The sequence below is a fragment of the Papilio xuthus genome, unplaced genomic scaffold, assembly GCF_000836235.2.
Source record: "Papilio xuthus unplaced genomic scaffold, Pxut_1.1 DF828142.1, whole genome shotgun sequence".
Classification (NCBI taxonomy): Eukaryota; Metazoa; Arthropoda; class Insecta; order Lepidoptera; family Papilionidae; genus Papilio; species Papilio xuthus.
Genome location: NW_013530507.1, coordinates 6,822,284 through 6,839,760, shown reverse-complemented (window position 1 = coordinate 6,839,760; position 17,477 = coordinate 6,822,284). Strand labels below are relative to the sequence as shown.

General features: G+C 32.4%; 1 protein-coding gene across 2 annotated transcripts in view; it reads left to right on the top strand.

Annotated features, from left to right (window-relative positions):
* Positions 1-10,520: 10,520 nt before the first annotated feature.
* Positions 10,521-17,477, top strand: part of LOC106114108 (protein amalgam-like) — a 21,822-nt gene continuing 14,865 nt past the window's right edge. For both annotated transcript variants that reach the window (XM_013307199.1, XM_013307198.1), the window contains exon 1: positions 10,521-10,646. The gene's annotated coding sequence lies outside the window, so the exon portion shown is untranslated. The remainder of the gene's footprint in view (positions 10,647-17,477) is intronic.

Genomic DNA, 17,477 nt, shown 5'->3' with positions numbered 1-17,477 from the left:
GAGTATAATGTAATAAAAATAAATCTTCGCTAGTACATTGCCCTTTTTTAACAGCCACAATTTCTAATGTCTGGAAAATAAATCCAATGTTTGAACAAATAAATGCGCAAAATATATTTATTTATTGTCTTATTTCAAATATATTTTTTAATAAATTACTTAAATAAATAAAGATATATTTTACTTTATAAATTTTCTTAATATATTTGACAATGGTCTCTTACAAAAACTGGTCGCAAATAGAAATTTTGTTATCGCTTTTTATTCGTTATAAGAACGGTTGCGGCCAGTGATTTATATTATACGTTGCATAGTGCAAGACGGAAACGTCATAGATGTAGGAAATACTAGAAGAGGCTAGTCACTTTTCATTTTTTGTACACATATACCATTTTAAAACGAAAACAGCATTTTAATAAAGTAAAAAGATGTAATTAAGTTCCTTTTTCAAATGTATTAGTGTAATTGTTTATAATTCGGGAATTTTAAGCATTGGCTTAATTCAAACTCAAAATAACATAGAAGTAAAATAAAACTTCTTTATTGTCAACATTACAGAAATACATCATCAGCTCACTGCATGTCCCCACCGAGGAGCGCGGAGCCTACCCTAAGTTAAGGGTGATTAGGCCATAGTCAACCACGCTGGCCAAGTGCGGGTTGGTTGACTTCACACATATTTTTGAATTACTTCTTAGATATGTGCAGGTTGCATCACGATGTTTTCCTTCGCCGTAAGAACGTCGGATAAATGTACACATGTAAATCGGAAATCGAAAAACACATTGATACATGGCGGGATTCGAACCCAGGACCTGCAGATTGAGAGTCAAGTGCTTGACCCCTGAGCCACCGATGAAATATATCTTATCATACAATAATTACAAAAAAAAAATATGATCACAATGGGCTGCAGGCTCAGCATGCACCACATGGCATGACCAAAAACACAATAATAGTCTATTGTTTGACTAATTTTAACAATGAATATTGTCGTATCTAGCAGTTATTATATCATCGTGTTCCGGCGTCACGCTCGCAGCAATGAAATGGGTCAGATCTTAACAGCGGCCGGCCCGGCTATTAATTTCAATCGATATATCTAACACAGTCGGAAGCTAAACTAAGAAATGTAAGGAATTTTGGTAAAATAACAAAAACTAGAAAGAAGCGTCCATACTAAATAGAATAAAAGTTAAATTTGTCGTACAAATTCCACTGTAAACACAAAAACATAATCTTAAAAATATGCACTAAAAAGTAAAAACAGTACTGGCATTCTCGAAAGTAAGAAAATTTTCTTTTTGGTATGTCTATATTGTCAGTGACGTCTTCGGAAGATTTCACTAATCTTCATCAGCAGACACTTTATATCTGTGTAAGCCTAGTTTCATTTAGGTTCATATCTAGGTCATAGTAAGAAGTAAGATAACACCTTATCTCCAAATTAAAGGTTTTTTAAATAAATATATAATTCAAAATGGTTACTGGTTGAATTAATTTTCCGATAATAACAACTAAAATTTCAATTTATTTATATAAATGTATGCATCATATTAACATATGCGAGTGTTTGTAGAACATAGTTCAAAGTTGTACGTGAAAAGCTAATTATATTGCTCCGGTGCATTAATTAACGAATATTACGGCCGCAAATACATCAATATTAGTTCGCTTAAGTAAGATATATAACTGGGTAATCTATAACAGTTTATGTATTACGTATGCGTTATGATGACTTATCTTACTAATATTATAAATGCGAATGTTAAGATGGATAGATGTTTGTTAGAAGGTATCTCTAGAACTTTAACAGTGGTAGAGTCCGCTTTAACATCTTCGCACGAATTGGCCCGGCTCGCCCGGTAAAATACCACGAACACACAGAAGACAGGCGTCAAGTGGAAGCAATTCCTCGTTTCGCCTCTTGAGTGTGCGTCCCGGAGGCCTTATTTAGTCCTCTTTCCCTTCCCACCCTTTTTCTTAAAAGGAATGAATGGGAAGTGGAAGTGGACTTTCCGGATGAGAGGATGCATGAAAAGGGAACACATTTTCTATCTGTGCATCCTCTCCTCCGTCGATTTAAGGTAGGCAACGTATATGCAAAACGGTCACTTCGTTATTTCAGCGATTTCAGGTGGCCGCTCGCTCGTTTGCTATAAAAAAATAGAACGGCTTAACGGATCTTGATGAAATATGGCATAGAGGTAGATCATAATCTGAATGAATACATAGGCTACTATTAATATTATAAATAAAATTTATTTTAATTTTTCGGGGACAGAGTTGCTGGCGACACCTAGTGAGTAATAATTACTAAATAAAGCTAAAAATTTTTTATGCCATATAATGACGAAAAATAAAAATATTTTAAGAAATAAAGGAAAATATTGTTGTTAAAAATGATGCATGTGGTCGGAATATGTGGAGAATAGAATTTGTGCATTGTTCGCGAGAGCAGCCGGGGCCGAATGATTTATTATACAAGTTGCATAGCGGAGTAAACTGTTATTGGACTAGAAAAGAAAATGCATAAGAATATGAGAAAAACAAGTACATTACTAAAAATATGTATGCATTGTGGACTATGTAATAAGGAATATTGACTAAAGTATATATATGTAAAATCTGATTAGTTGACGTTATTTAAGTAATTCAAACATGTCACAGACAAGTTGTAAATTCAGTCATCTATCATCTCATGAAATATACAAACCATGTAGAGTGTAGAGTATCGGTGGCTCAGGGGTTGATACACTTGGCTTGCAATCTGCAGGTCCTGGGTTCGAATCTATGCTATGCAAAAATGTGTTTTTGGATTTACATATATGTATATTTGTGAACGAAAACATCGTGATGCAACCTTAACTTCTGAGAAAAGATTCATAGATATGTGTAAAGTCAACCCGCACTTGGCCAGCGTGGTTGACTATGGCCTAGTCACCCCTAACTTAGTAAGCTCCGAACCCCTTAGTAGGGACTATGGTGAGCTGATGATAAATCATAGCATGTCTTTTCAATGTAATAAATCTATTTTTTTAGGTTTCGTTCCTTATAGGAAAAAATTGACCTCTAGTAGGATCACTTTGTTGACCGTCCGTTTGTCTGTCAAGACCCTTTTTTATATTGTCATATTATTAGCTTCTGACTCAATACATACAAAATTATGCGTCTGTTTTTATATGATAGTTTAGGTAGACGGACGATAGGATATTGTGAACTATTGGGGAAGGCTGATGATGATTATTATAAAAATGTTCTAAAACATTGTTAGCGACATAAAAAAATCACTTATTTGAAAACAAATATGGACTGTTAAATATGAACAGAAAAGACAACTAATATATATTTTTTGACATATTTTAAAAGTATAAATTATTTCTTTCTTTTCTACGTGACATAACTGAAAAGTATTAAAACTTCTTGGACATACATTTTTAAAAATCTAAATATTAACTAAACGTACGTTGTTTTAAATACATTCCAAGGCTAAACACAATACTTTAAAGCTAACTAAAATAGCTAACAAAATGTTTCGACGAACTCGTTAGAGTGGCAGCGAATTTATATTTTAAATTAAGATCGGACTTGAGAATTGGCGGTTTTTGCCACTTTAGGGCGCCGCCGCACTCTCTTGATCACGTTCCTAATTACTTTCATTAATATCAGGGAGGGAAATACAAACAAGCTCAGGGGAAAATAAACCAGGGGAAGCCATTCTTCTGCTTACTTTTATGTTTATACACAGGTGTATACAAAAAAGTTTTAAATGTATGAAGTGGTGATTATATTAAATATAACTTTGTTGTGAAAGTTTAAGAGTTATTTCTTGATTTCAATTAACAAAGCACACTTACATATAAAGATTTTTTTTTAATTAAGTTAAAAGCATATTGCCTTCTCCCTCATTCTAATTTAATAAACTAAGATAGCGATATTTTTCGGTCGTAAAAATGTAAAATAAACATTCTATTGATTAATCTGAGACTCACAGGCTGCTGATACTAAATTAGTTACCGCGTTAAATGGAGATTTGTGGTCTCTGCCAACCCCTCTGGTTTACGAGCGTCAGTTACATTGTTATTGTATAAATTATCAATTATAATATAATATGTAAAATTACAACTACATTTTATCAATGCAAGTCAATATTCAACGTTCAACGTTTCATTGGGTATAGTTGTATTTAGGTATAGTGAACATCTTAGTTGTTTCTGCCTTACTCCGTCTGACAGAGAGCGATGTGTAAGGCACGTGCTGGACTGACGTGGACATATTGAGCTCTCTTCGTCTTGTCGATGGTGGCGACTGTGACATTACAACTGTTGTTATAGTCTTAAATACATTGACTATCTTATTTCCATTCTTAGAATTAAACGGAACAATTTGTATGTTTAAATTGATTATTGTTGAGTGAGTTTCCATTCCCGAAACATGTACACAACAACATGATATGTCAGTCTTTTGTAAGAGGATTAGAAATGCAACAATATTTTTTAGATTTATATTTCTACAGTGAAATCTCACGGTTATGGTGACCGTCTTCGTATTTGTTGGAGTTATGATAGATGAAAGGCAGGATTTTTTTTTCTTACTGACTTCACGAAGTATTTTGATAAAGTTGTAGATGAACAATTTGCCAATTTTCATTGTATATTTTTAATATTTAATGTTGAATAAAAGGTTTTTAAAAGTAAATTCACGTAATGCGTCTTAACGATCCTAAATTAGTTTTCTTTGCGCTTTTATCTTTCTCTCAGCGGCCGTGTAATGGACCTATCATAATTTCAGCCTATATTAATCACCTTCTTAAATTTCTCGTCCTATTTTACAAATTTATAATAATTGTATAATTAAACAAGTGGTCGTTGGTTATTAGCTATTTATTGAATAGTTACTTTGATAATAAATATAAGAAAAATAGCGTGCGTTATGGTAGCACACTTATGTCCAACGAACGTCCAATGAATAATTGTTGCCAGCATAGGAAAAAAATTATAATAATTTAAATGTTGCCAATACAAAAAGAAATTAATAAGAATGAAATAAAAACAATAAATAATTTATGTGAATTAATAGAACAATAATTTTATTGATTTTAAATAATTTTAAGTAATCGAAAAAAATAATAATTTATTTTTATTCCGTAGAGAAATGATGTTTCTGACCGATTTTCAATCTTAATTATAATATTTTTAACTCGATTAATCGTTACTATTATATATTTCTTTTTCAACCTGTGAATGGTCAACTTTATATCCCGCCTTCATACAGTGATTCCCAAAGTGGTCTAGTTATGTTAAACTCGGTACTGGATTTTGGGTATTACTGTATTAAAGTAATTAAACAACAGCTAAACTCACATTATAAACAAGTTACATATACATCGGTCAACGAAAGTAAATGAAACTATTTAATTATATTATAATATTAAAATGTTTCACGAAACTTTTATAATATTACTAACTGCCGTCCACATCTCCGTCCGCGAGAAAAAACTTAGTAAGTAGCCTATGTGTTCTTCCAAATTATGTCCTACATCTTTGTAAAACTTCATTAAGATTCGTTTAGCCGTTCCGGAGATACCTTCTAACAAACATCTATCCAAACATTGATATTATTAGTAAGGTTTTTTTTTTAAATACTGTCAGTGTTACATGCCACTCACATTGTAAAAGTACATATAAAGCGAAAAGTACACGCTTATAATTCTTCTATAAAATCTTCACGAGGGAAAGTTAGTCGCTAAAGGCAATGATCCTTGACGTATACTTAAAACTTTCCTGCAATACCTTGCTCGTTTATCATGAGAAAGAAAAGTTATTGAACTACATTTGTTTTTGCTAAAAGTAACCTACGATATGAACCGAGTGACTTTTTCGTAAAAATCAATAGCTCTATTTGTTTCCGGCGTCAATTTCACATATCAAAATGTATTATATGTTACTGTGTTATATGTTATAATCAAGAGTTTGAAAAAAGTACATCTTTTTACTATTTATTATTTACATATGTCTAGCTGTGCCCGCAACTTCGTCTGCGTGAAATATTGTCTGGATGATACTGCCATACAACGTTTCATCCTCCCTTTCAACCTAGTACAACCATTTTTTCGCACTGAAAAATAGTCTAAGTCCTTTTTCATAGCCTACGTATGTACCAAATTTCATTTAAATCGGTTCCGTAGCTTTGAAAGCGCGACAGACAGACATAGTTACTTTAGAATTTTACATTAAACATTCTCCATTCATATACAGGTTGTCCCAAAAGGTTACATACATAGGAAGGGGGATGATAGGGGTGGTCACAAGGGTCACCAGAAAAATAAAATATAAATTCCCCTCTGGGTATTAAAAAAAATAAATGGCATTTTTTAAAAACTTAAAAATTTTACACCTTCTGGGTCAATTTTAATTTTCTTTAAAATCTTTGTTAGTTGTATTGTTTTTTTTATTTCATATTGATAAAGGGTTATTGACGATAATATAATAGCTTTTTTTAAATATAGCAATATTTGTAGGTCATCGGTTACAAAATTGCCCCAGAAGGTGTAAAATTTTTAAGTTTTTAAAAAATGCCATTTCTTTTTAATATAATACAATAATACCCAGAGGGGAATTTTTATTTTATTTATTTTACCTTTTGGGACACCTGTATAATATTTGATCCCCATCAAATCATTTGGTATGATTTAACTAAGGGAAGCATTAATCTAAATTAAACTATACTAAAAGGGTCACTGTTGTGCCTGTAACATGAAAATTAAAAATAACACAATTAAGATTTCCTTCATTTTTTGCATGCATGTGTAGGCTTTCAATCTTTCAAGTGCGTCGTACATAATTTGCGTTTGTCGGTAGCCATTCAAGCACCTCTTAGTACGCCGAGCCCCACAGTACCCATCCCTAGTTCGAGTACTTAGAGGGACTGAATTCAAACGTTAAAACAATACGTACTAGGAAGCTGATGTGAAAGGAATTTCGAGATCGTCATAACAACCCCTTAGGAAAGTGCTTTGAATAACTATCGTACGGAAAAGTTTTTAGATTAGATTTGTAAAATGTTTGTTTTCTGAATTTAAAAAATTGTTAGTGTTTTCTTCATGTTTCAATATTATTAGTTATAGTTTTTTATATATATATATTGCACATATAATTACCTAATCAAATAGTATTTGTTGCGATTGGTTCTTTTTTTAATTTACTTATTTTTTTCTTTTTATTTTAAAATCATACTTATATAGGTAAATGCGAATGTTTGGATAGATGAATTGATGTTCGTTAGAAGGTATCTCTAGAACGGCTGCATGGATCTCACTGAAATTTGGCTTAGAACATAGTCTGGAAGAACACATAGTCTACTAATAAAGCATTTTTTTAATTCCGCGCAAATGAAGTAACTGGCGACAGTTATATATTTGACTATGGTAGTGACTCTATAGAGTCGTAAAACCTTTCCACGAAAATATTTATCTGTCGACATGAAGTAATAGAATTTATAACGAATCGTTTACATGCGTTATATTGAAGTTTGACACAAGCTATACTTTTACACGACGCGCCTACGCGCCTACGCGAACAGATAATAAAGCTGACAGCTGTCGATGCGTCCATAAAGTTTTTATAGCAACGCCCATACATTCAGTGGAAACAATAGGCGACATGCCATCGGAATATATTGTACGCCTTGTATGTTAACGATAAACTGCGAACTATGACATTTTATAATTTTACTAGCCATTTATAAACTGATTATAAATTGTAAATTAACAAATTCATTTACTTTTTTATATGTTTCGATTTATTATTCAAATTGTGAACTTCATAATTATTTTATTATAGTTAAATAGTTGAGTTGCATAAAAATAATGAAAAAGAGCAAGTTATGTTTGATCCATTAAACAGTTGCCCGTTACTATAAAATACTAGTGACATTAATAAATGTCGAAGTTCACAATCGATTGGTGACACGTAAATAACAAAGTTTATCCTTGTCCCTTCGAGTTTTATTTAAATGCAATGTGAAAAAAGTGTGGTCTAGAAGTGAATAGTGCTAAATATAGAATATTACTAGGATATTTCGAGCCTTCGACCTTTAAAAGAAAGGATCTGTCAAGCGCGCGCATTTTCTTTTTTCAAATAACAAGGAACAATAAATTTACAATTTCTCGCTGTTCTTTTTTTGTCAGTGCAATTTTTGCAGTCAGTATGCGTTTATAAAGACATTTAAATTTAGCATAATATGCACATGTGTAATTATAATCCCTCGTAAAAAAAATGACAGAATTTATTTAGTATATCGGTGGCTGCTCTATGCCTAGTCCATTTCTCTATAATCAAAGGCGGGGATATATTCTGAGCTCTTGCGCTTTAATGATTCCTTTGAATATAGAATGCTTAGCCTTTTTGTTCAGAACATTGCTTCTTTACTGTTTCCACATAAATTAGTATGTTTTTTATTTTAGCTATTTCTTCATTGTGTTTCACAGGCACGATTAGTCTATTATTATATTTTTATTTTATTCTTCTTCAATCGGTTCTTTATTGCAAAAGTATTTCTTAATTGATTTTAAGTTTTCTATCAGTTCGAAGATTGGCAGTGTATTCTTAAACCTTAATCGTTTTTATTATTCTACTAGCTGTCACCCGCTACTCCGTCCGTGCCTAATTAAAAAAATCTTAATAAGTAACCTATGTGTTCCTCCAGACTATGTTTTACGTCCCTGCAAAATATCATCGAGATCCGTTAAGCCGTTCTGGAGATACTATCAAACAAACATCCTTCCATCCATCTAAACATTCGCTTTTACAATATTATAATAGTAAAATTTTCTTTATAGCATCTCAGTAAAACAAATATTATTCAAAAAGTTAGTTTAACCTGGTGAATAAATTTCGAGAATTAAGACGCAAATATACTAATGATAAGTTAAGTGTACTTGTTTTCCCAGAAATAACCGAACTAGACAAACCTTAGTTAGCGCTAACTAAATTCAAAGCAATAATTTTGAAACGTATGTAAATACAACGAACAATCAAGTCTAAATGTAAAGAGACATTGAAGGAGGGCTGGCATAGATAACAAACAGTTTGTTTTACCACACTCCAATACCTCACAGATAATATTTACCGTGGGTTTCTGATACCATGATATCTTTAAAGAAACAAAGAAAACATTATGTTTTAAACCATGATTTTAATATCAAAAACACGCGGTTAATAGTTATTGACTGCAGGCGACACACGTTAGGTTTACCGGGTTATCCTTGCAAGTATGATCGACAAGAATAACATAGTTTACGTAACTTTAAAGTTTTGTTACAACGATAGAGTGTCTGTTGATGTAGTGCTGCTGTCGTGTCATCATCATCATCAGCTCACTATACGTCCCCACCGAGGGACTCGGAGCCTACCCTAAGTTAAGGGTGATTAGGCCATAGTCAACCACGCTGGCCAAGTGCGGGTTGGTTGACTTTACACATATATTTGAATTTCTTCTCAGATATGTGCAGGTTGCATCACGATGTTTTCCTTCACCGTATGAACGTCGGATAAATGTACATATGTAAATCGGAAATCGAAAAACACATTGGTACATGGCGGGATTCGAACCCAGGACCTGCAGATTGCAAGTCAAGTGCTTGACCACTGAGCCGCCGACGCTCGCTGTCGTGTGTTCGTCCCTAATGTGTGTGACGTGGAGAAGTTAAGTCAAGTGGAGTTTTCAATATAGGTACAAAGTAGACACTTTTAGTAAGTAAAGTTCATGCATTGAATTTATTATTATTATAATGTTAGGTACACCGTGATATTCTACCCATTCGTCCGTGTTAAAACTTATTTTTCTTATAGTTTATCAATAAAACCTTTATGAAATGAATTGTACAGATTTATTTTATTACTCATCATTTTAAAAAGTTACACTTTTAATCTGGCTAAAGAAAGCTAAAAACGAGAAAAGTTGTTAAAACAAATGGTTATTATTTGAGAGGTAAATTGTTTCGAGCTAGGAAAAGCTAATGTGAAGGCTTGATGCGACTTTTTCTTTGTTCCTAAGCTTTTGTGAAACTTTAAGGCAACGCAGTCAGATAAATTAACTCCTATATAAATCGATATAAGCAAATATATTATATTACTAGTATAAGTAAAATGTCAACGAATCATAATAACTCCACGAATATTTATGTCATAATCAGTCTTTTCTTTGTTTTCCGCATTAATTTCCTTTTATTAATTAGTTCTAAGCAATAATTTAATTATTAATCGTTTTATAAAATATCGAAAACGTTTGAAATAAAGCATAAAATATTATTTAATTTAAAACAATTGTGTAACATTTTACTTTGAAAATTTTCAGGCAATCGGAATTATATTGTGTTTGAAATAAGGAAGACTTAGGGGATGGATTAATTTCGTGAAGAAGCGAAGAGCGTAGGCAAGGTCCGGGCGGCCGGGCGTATCCGGCGGAATTACGCGACGCTAGCGCCGCCATGCACACTTCGTCCGCAGTCCCACTTCGCGCTCGTACTGAGCGGACGTTTTTGTGGTAAGCGGCGCGCTGTACTAATACATCGATTTTTAGTCGCGTCAGTGTGTGTGCGTGTTACTTGTGTGAGTGTAGTGATAGTGTTGAAATAAAAATCTGTTGTAAGTAATATTTCTTAAGTGTCTAATTTGTTTTTTATATTTTTTCAAGAACATCGAAGGCCGTATAATACGGTTGTTTTTATTAGATCATTTTCCGGGCCCGTGTCGCTTAATCAACGGTTGTCAAAACTTTTAATAACTCGACTCGCATTTTAGTGCGCCAGTAAAGTACTTTTTAAGGGCGTTTCGGATAATTGACATTTCAACGTGTTAATTGCTAAAGTTCTAATTGGATAAGGTTAAATGTGGCGACTATGATATGAGTAATATTTATATTTTTATTTTGTGTATAAATTCACTAAAAAGTTCGAAAGCTTCTTATTGAGCTTTTTAGGAAGTTAAAACGACAACTTATATATTTAATATGCAAATAATATATAATTTTATTAAAAAAGTCTGGTATTAATTTTAGTGCTTTATCTTACATAATAAGTATTGATTCCCGCAAAAAATTAAACTAAGATTAAATCGCGTGCATTTTCTAACCTTGACACAATTAGAAAAAAGTTTATTTTACGTACTCATTTCTTGCAGTCAAGTTAAATACTTAATGTCATTTGTTTTTAATTATTGCAAAATTTTTTATAGTCTCTGACGACAATTTTATATCTCTGACAACATTGACAATGTATCGATTGCTCGCGCTGATTTATAACGAAGTCATCGTGTCCAAAAGTGCTTGATAATATTTGAATTTTAGTGTGACATTTTATTGGAAAAAAATATACAACTTGAACAATATATTTATGTGGTGTTTTAGATCTATTTTGTTACTTAGAAAGCGCATTAATTATTACAGTGGTAGAACCTGCAAACCAACATATATTAGTAAATGAGACGACATGATCGGTGCAATTGCACTACCTCATAGAGGAAGTGCATTTGATGATGGAGTCGGACATCCAATTATAGTCTTTTACTCTACTTTCCATCTCTGTTGCAACAAGGAAAACGGTATCTATAAGTCTTCTCTTCTATCAATAACTAAGCAACTACCTATAAGTCTATAAGTCAATGTAGATTGATTGCAGATATTTTGATATAGAAGATTTTAAGAAGGATATTTCATTTTTCAATACATTTTTAATATGCGGTTACGTGTTGACAAATGATCAAGCGGCTACCTAAATTCACCGAATTAGCGATCCGACATCCGCATGTAGATAGACATTTGCAATTGCAGAAGAGTTGCCTTACTTTAATCGACGTTTAAAGGGCGCACAAAAAGAAAATATTTTCCCATTCTATGCTTATAATATAATAAGCTGTCGCCCGCGACTACGTCTTATTAGTAGCCTATGTGTTCTTCCAGACTGTTTTCTAAAAGTTTGCCTAATTACAGCGAGATCCGTACAGCCGTTCTGGAGATACCTTCCAAAAAACATCCATCCATCTAAACATTCGCATTTATAATATTAGTAAGAAGGAAAGGTAAAAATGATTAAAATAAGGCCTCCGGTACGCGCACTTTCTGTCGTCTTTTACGTTTGTAGCCATTCAATATGAATCTCATTGCTTTCTTGTTTATATGGCTATCTCCGCACAATGTCTACACCTAACCATCTGTTTCTCAATTTTACAATCGCACAACTTCTAAGCTTCCATAACTTTAATACAGATTACTTGTTCTTAAATTTAACGCATTTTATTTGTGTATTTAACACAATTTGTTTGGTCAGGTTTTCGTGTAGGCTTGGTCACTGTTTGTCTAATTAAATGAAGTGCGATCGCCGGAGTTACGTGAGGACAGCCTAACTAATGGTCCGCTAATGTTTTTGTCGCGTGACGTCATTACGCAGTTCCTGAATGATTGATTAACTCAGCGCTTTGGTGGTGATAGCTCAATGCTCAGTTCAGATTCGAATCGCTCATTAGTTTAAATAGTTAATAAACGAAAGCGTTTTAGATAAGGAAACTTGTAATGTGTTCCTTGTGTTTTATTAAGTTTCTTTTCAAAGCGTTACGTAATTTTTTTTTATTGATTTTATTATTTAAATTGTAACCTATCCTATAAAGTCGTATTGTTATTCAGCGTAATCTCTTTAAAAATAGGATAATAAATTTTTATGTGTGTTTTGACAGTGAAAATATATCTTACTAATGTTATATATGCGAAAGTTTCAATGGATGGATGTTTGTTTGAATGTACCTCCAGAATGGCGAAACGGATCTTTATGGAACGGCACAGATATATAACATAGTCTGGAAGAACACATAGGCTACTTATTAAGTTTTTTTTTAATTCCACGCGGACGGTGCCGCGGGCGACAGCTAGTAGTAACAAACAGCAAAATATAGTCCTATTTTATTAATGTAAAAAAAATAGTCTTCCTATATCTAGATTTTTCAATTTCCTTTGTAATAAGAGATCAAATATAGAGCAGTAGTGTGATTGACACAGTCAATATCGTAGAGTCTACAAACATCCATACAAAAGGCAATAACACTGGCTGCGATCGTAGCGCACTCTACTGTAATACGTTTTGAGACTCTACAGCACTGAGGTCGTGTTTACGCGGACAGTCTTGATACTTGATATAAACTATTGTGTTTGTTGAAATCCAATACTTATAAATTTGTTTCGGTTTTTGTACGATAGTATAATGAAGCGTTTTTCAATTATTTATTAACTAGCTGTCGCCTGCATTTCTATCTGTACGGATTATAAAATAATTAGTCATCTTGTTCTTACCAGACTATGTTCTACATTTATGACAAATTTTATGCAGCCATTTTGAAGATGCCTTCTAATAAACATCCATCCATCTATCAAAACATTCAAATTCTTATAAGTCAATCGCTTTGAGTCGCTTTTTTTTTCAGACTAATGTTTTGTCAAATTATTTTACTCACTAAAGACTTAAAGTTACCTCTTAATATAATTTAATATTTGATAATACTAAGATTTTTTTACAAAAATACAGAAAGATTTAGAAAATGTTTATATGTATTATTTTTATATTTTCTTAGTTCATAAACAAAAGGCGTCGCTCGTTATCAATAGGTAATTTATATTTTCATTAATTTTCATAGCATTACATCGACAAGAATAATTTCCCTCACAAGTTTATTGTTGAAAGAGAAGTCTTGTTTTGAATTGAAATTACGCTTTGAATTTTCTGAACACGACCATAACACAATGGCTTAGAAGTTGGAATAATTAAAACTTTTAAACGATAAATAATAAATCATTTTGAGGGCGAGTCGTTTTACATTAATTTCACGCTCCCTTTCTCTTATCTTAACGCACCTGTTTCACATATTTTTTATTTAATTAAAATTTAAAAAAGGAACAATTATTACCCGACTGATTTAAAAAGATTCAGACAATTGGATTCACTTCCTTAGGATCAAATGTCGTACTAAAATCTATCCCCACCAGAGTTATATTGCTGTTATACGTTTTCTGTTTACATTGTTAGAGTCAAATATTTCTGTGGTTAGGAAATTAATGTCCCAGACTGTGTACACGTATAAATAGTGAAATGTAATTATAGAACATTGTATTTATTACAAACATACATACAATGTTTCTCGCTTCAATGTAAATATTGCATAAGATCAGAGTTAAATTTGGATGAGATGTCAAGGATAAAGAAGCACGCTCGATAGTAAAAGAAATCTAAACTAAATGTCAACGCCCAGTTCTAGAAAAGTAAAAGTAAGAAGTAGTAATATTATTAACATAATGTACCCAAACATTACTTTAGGAGTTTTTGAGACCAAACTGTATTAACATATCATCATCCCTTTCATTATCTTTGACAAAACAGAGATAACAATATAGTAAGAAAGGTGAATTAATAAAATCGAAACTGTATATCAAAGTTTCAAATAATTATTTTGCAAAAATATTTTCGTTCTCATCTTTATGTGGACGAAGTCGCATGCAACAGCTAGTCAAATATACTGTTTTAACAATTTAATTGGTACGTAGAAATCCCGTTTACTCAAATAAACGCGGTTCAAGCGTGAAATACTTGGCCTAGTGCCCAATGACAGCCGCGAGCTTCTGTCCTCGGTTACTTTATTGCGGCTGATTAGTTCAGTTATACGAGTAACAGTATTTAAAATAACTTCACTATAAAGAAATAATCGAACTGGCCATGTGTTTTTCAATAAAAAGAATAACATTGCCATCCCTCTCATTCTGGTAAAAAAAGACAGAGATGACATCTTATATAGATATTTTGCCGTGGAACCGTGGTGTTCTTATTGCCACAGATCTATTCTTTTTTTTAAATTACAAGAAATGTCATCTACAGACTCTTGGTCCGTATACTTTTTTATTATTTTAAATGACAGTAGTGATTTTTACATTGTAATCCTTATTTCATTTTTTTTAATTATAAAAACCTATGATTATGGCAGTAGGAGTTCCAAACATTATTCAGTATTTATCTATCGATAAATGTAGAAAATTATTTGTTAAAAAGTTAAGTATGAAACTGATTTTCGACAGAGGTCAAGGTCAACTTAATAGATTTAGCAAAAGCTTTTCATCGAGCGTATTAGGTTCTTAATTAAGCTGTAATCTGATCGACCGCAGACCCTCGTAGCTACCTATCAATTCACTATAGCACTATCAAACAAGACCCAGATTCACAATATCTTACTTTCAGTCTTTCAAAGTATTTCTAGACAAAGATTTCTTAATGAATCAGATTAGTTAAGGATAAAATTAAATAGACAGATACGTTTTCTACTAAGACATTCGGTAGGTTCTAGTGTGGATTAACATATTTGCAGTTGTAATCCAGCGCTGATTTCGATCACTGGACTGGAATAATATAAACAGAGTATATGGACGTGTCACATTAGACTTGCTGCCTATAGGTAACGACTAGATTACTTACTGTTTTTGGCTCTCTCCTTTATATCAGAGAGTATTTTCTATTGAAATTGTGATTTCAATACTTTACTTATTAATTTAATGTCGTATTGTGTAATCGTATGTTTACATATTGAGTAACTATAAATATTTTGATAATATATATATGAAACGATACAAATAGATTTCTATACTTTTTATAAAGACTTAGAAAAAGATTTGATTCCTTTAAAATTAGGTACCGTTTTTTGTAGAATGCAGTCATATTTTATAGATGGTTCCTCTAGAATGGTTGCATGGATCTCGCTAAAATTTGGCATTACGTAGAACAAAGTCTGGAAGAACACATGGCTACGAATCAAAGTTTTTTTAATTCTGCGCAGACGGAATCGCAGCTCGTTATCAATAAAATCTCGAAGTAGAGTGGTTGTAAGTATTTACAGATTTCTATTTTCATTCATTTACGTGTACGTATTCAGATCGCAGATACGCGGTGTAATCTAGTTCATAATGTTGACATTGTTGTGGGCGTCGAAATGTAAAGGAAATTGCGAACGGCACGCACCTCTGACATTTATTACTTCGCTAAACAATTTTGGTTCCGAAAATAAATATTATATGAATTTATTTTTTTAAAATAAATTTAGAAAATGCAAAATTAGATTAGATTGTTATGATTTTGATATTGGTAGAACGCAACAACATCTGTTGCACGAATGAGTCGGCTAGACCGGGTAAATACAACGATCTTACATAAGACAGATGTCGGCGGAAGGAAACGCTCTGATGTGTATATGTCGGAAGCTTAACTTTAGTTCCTTTCCCTTACCACTTCTTAAAAGGAAAGAATGGAATGTAGACGCGGTCTCGGCGGACTGTCCTAATTCTCTGCGTTCTCTTCTATATGCGCTAAAGGTAGACAACACATCTGTAAATGCGGATTGTCTATGGTCATATTTTCAGATTAAACTGAGGCAAAGGCACCTTACATACTAACAATTTGCCTATCAAGACACTGAGATTAAGAATATGCTTAATACATTTTCTAAACTTATATTAGGAAAATAATTGCTATTACAAACTTTCCTCACTATAACTATAGAAATAAGGCATTTCGTAATTTTAATCCTTTAAAAAAAAAACAATTAAAAAAAATTCTATATAAATTCAGGTTTTATATACGAGCCGAGCTAAAGAAGGTAAAACGGAAAACTCGAGTTACGAACTTTTGAAATTCAGTAGGGATTGTAATTCAATTGTAAAACATTGTAGCTCGCAACACCGACCTTGTCGCTAAGGGTATTGTCGCTTCCGAAACAATTACGACTCTAATTTTGTTTATTGTCAATTGACCTTGCGTTTCCACTGCTGAAACATACGTACAAAAATATGTATATAGTAATCCATATGTAGTTTTATTCAGAAGACATGTTTTACCCGAATATTTATGTTCGTTTCGATGTGTTTTTCGTAGTTTAATTGTGGAGTTCGAAGTTTTAATTCGTATTCTTCTACGCATCATAAGGTTACCGGTTATTGTATTTTTTTTTTGAGAATATTCACAAATAACTAAATAACCAACCATCGTATGATAAGATAAAACCAATATATTAAATGAAGTTTGGATGGATGCTTGTTACAAGGTATCTTTAGAATGACTTAACAGATCTCGACAACTGGTGTTTAAGTAAAACGCTATCTGTAGACAGCTCAATAAGTTTTTTTTAATTCCGCACGGACAAAACACAGGGACAGCTAGTTATTATAATAAAATATAAGTAAAGTAACGTTCAAAAGCAATTTAAAAAGTTTCCTCTATTTTTAAATTATAAAAATGCTTCCATTTCAAAAAATAAATTACGAATCTTTTGAGTACAAACAAAATATTTAATTAACGCTTTGCAAAAATCGAAAAATGAGATTCGCGTTTACATATAGCGAATTAAAAAAATCCGAGCTACAATGATTCGTACGAGTACCGTAGGGACACGGCCTGACCC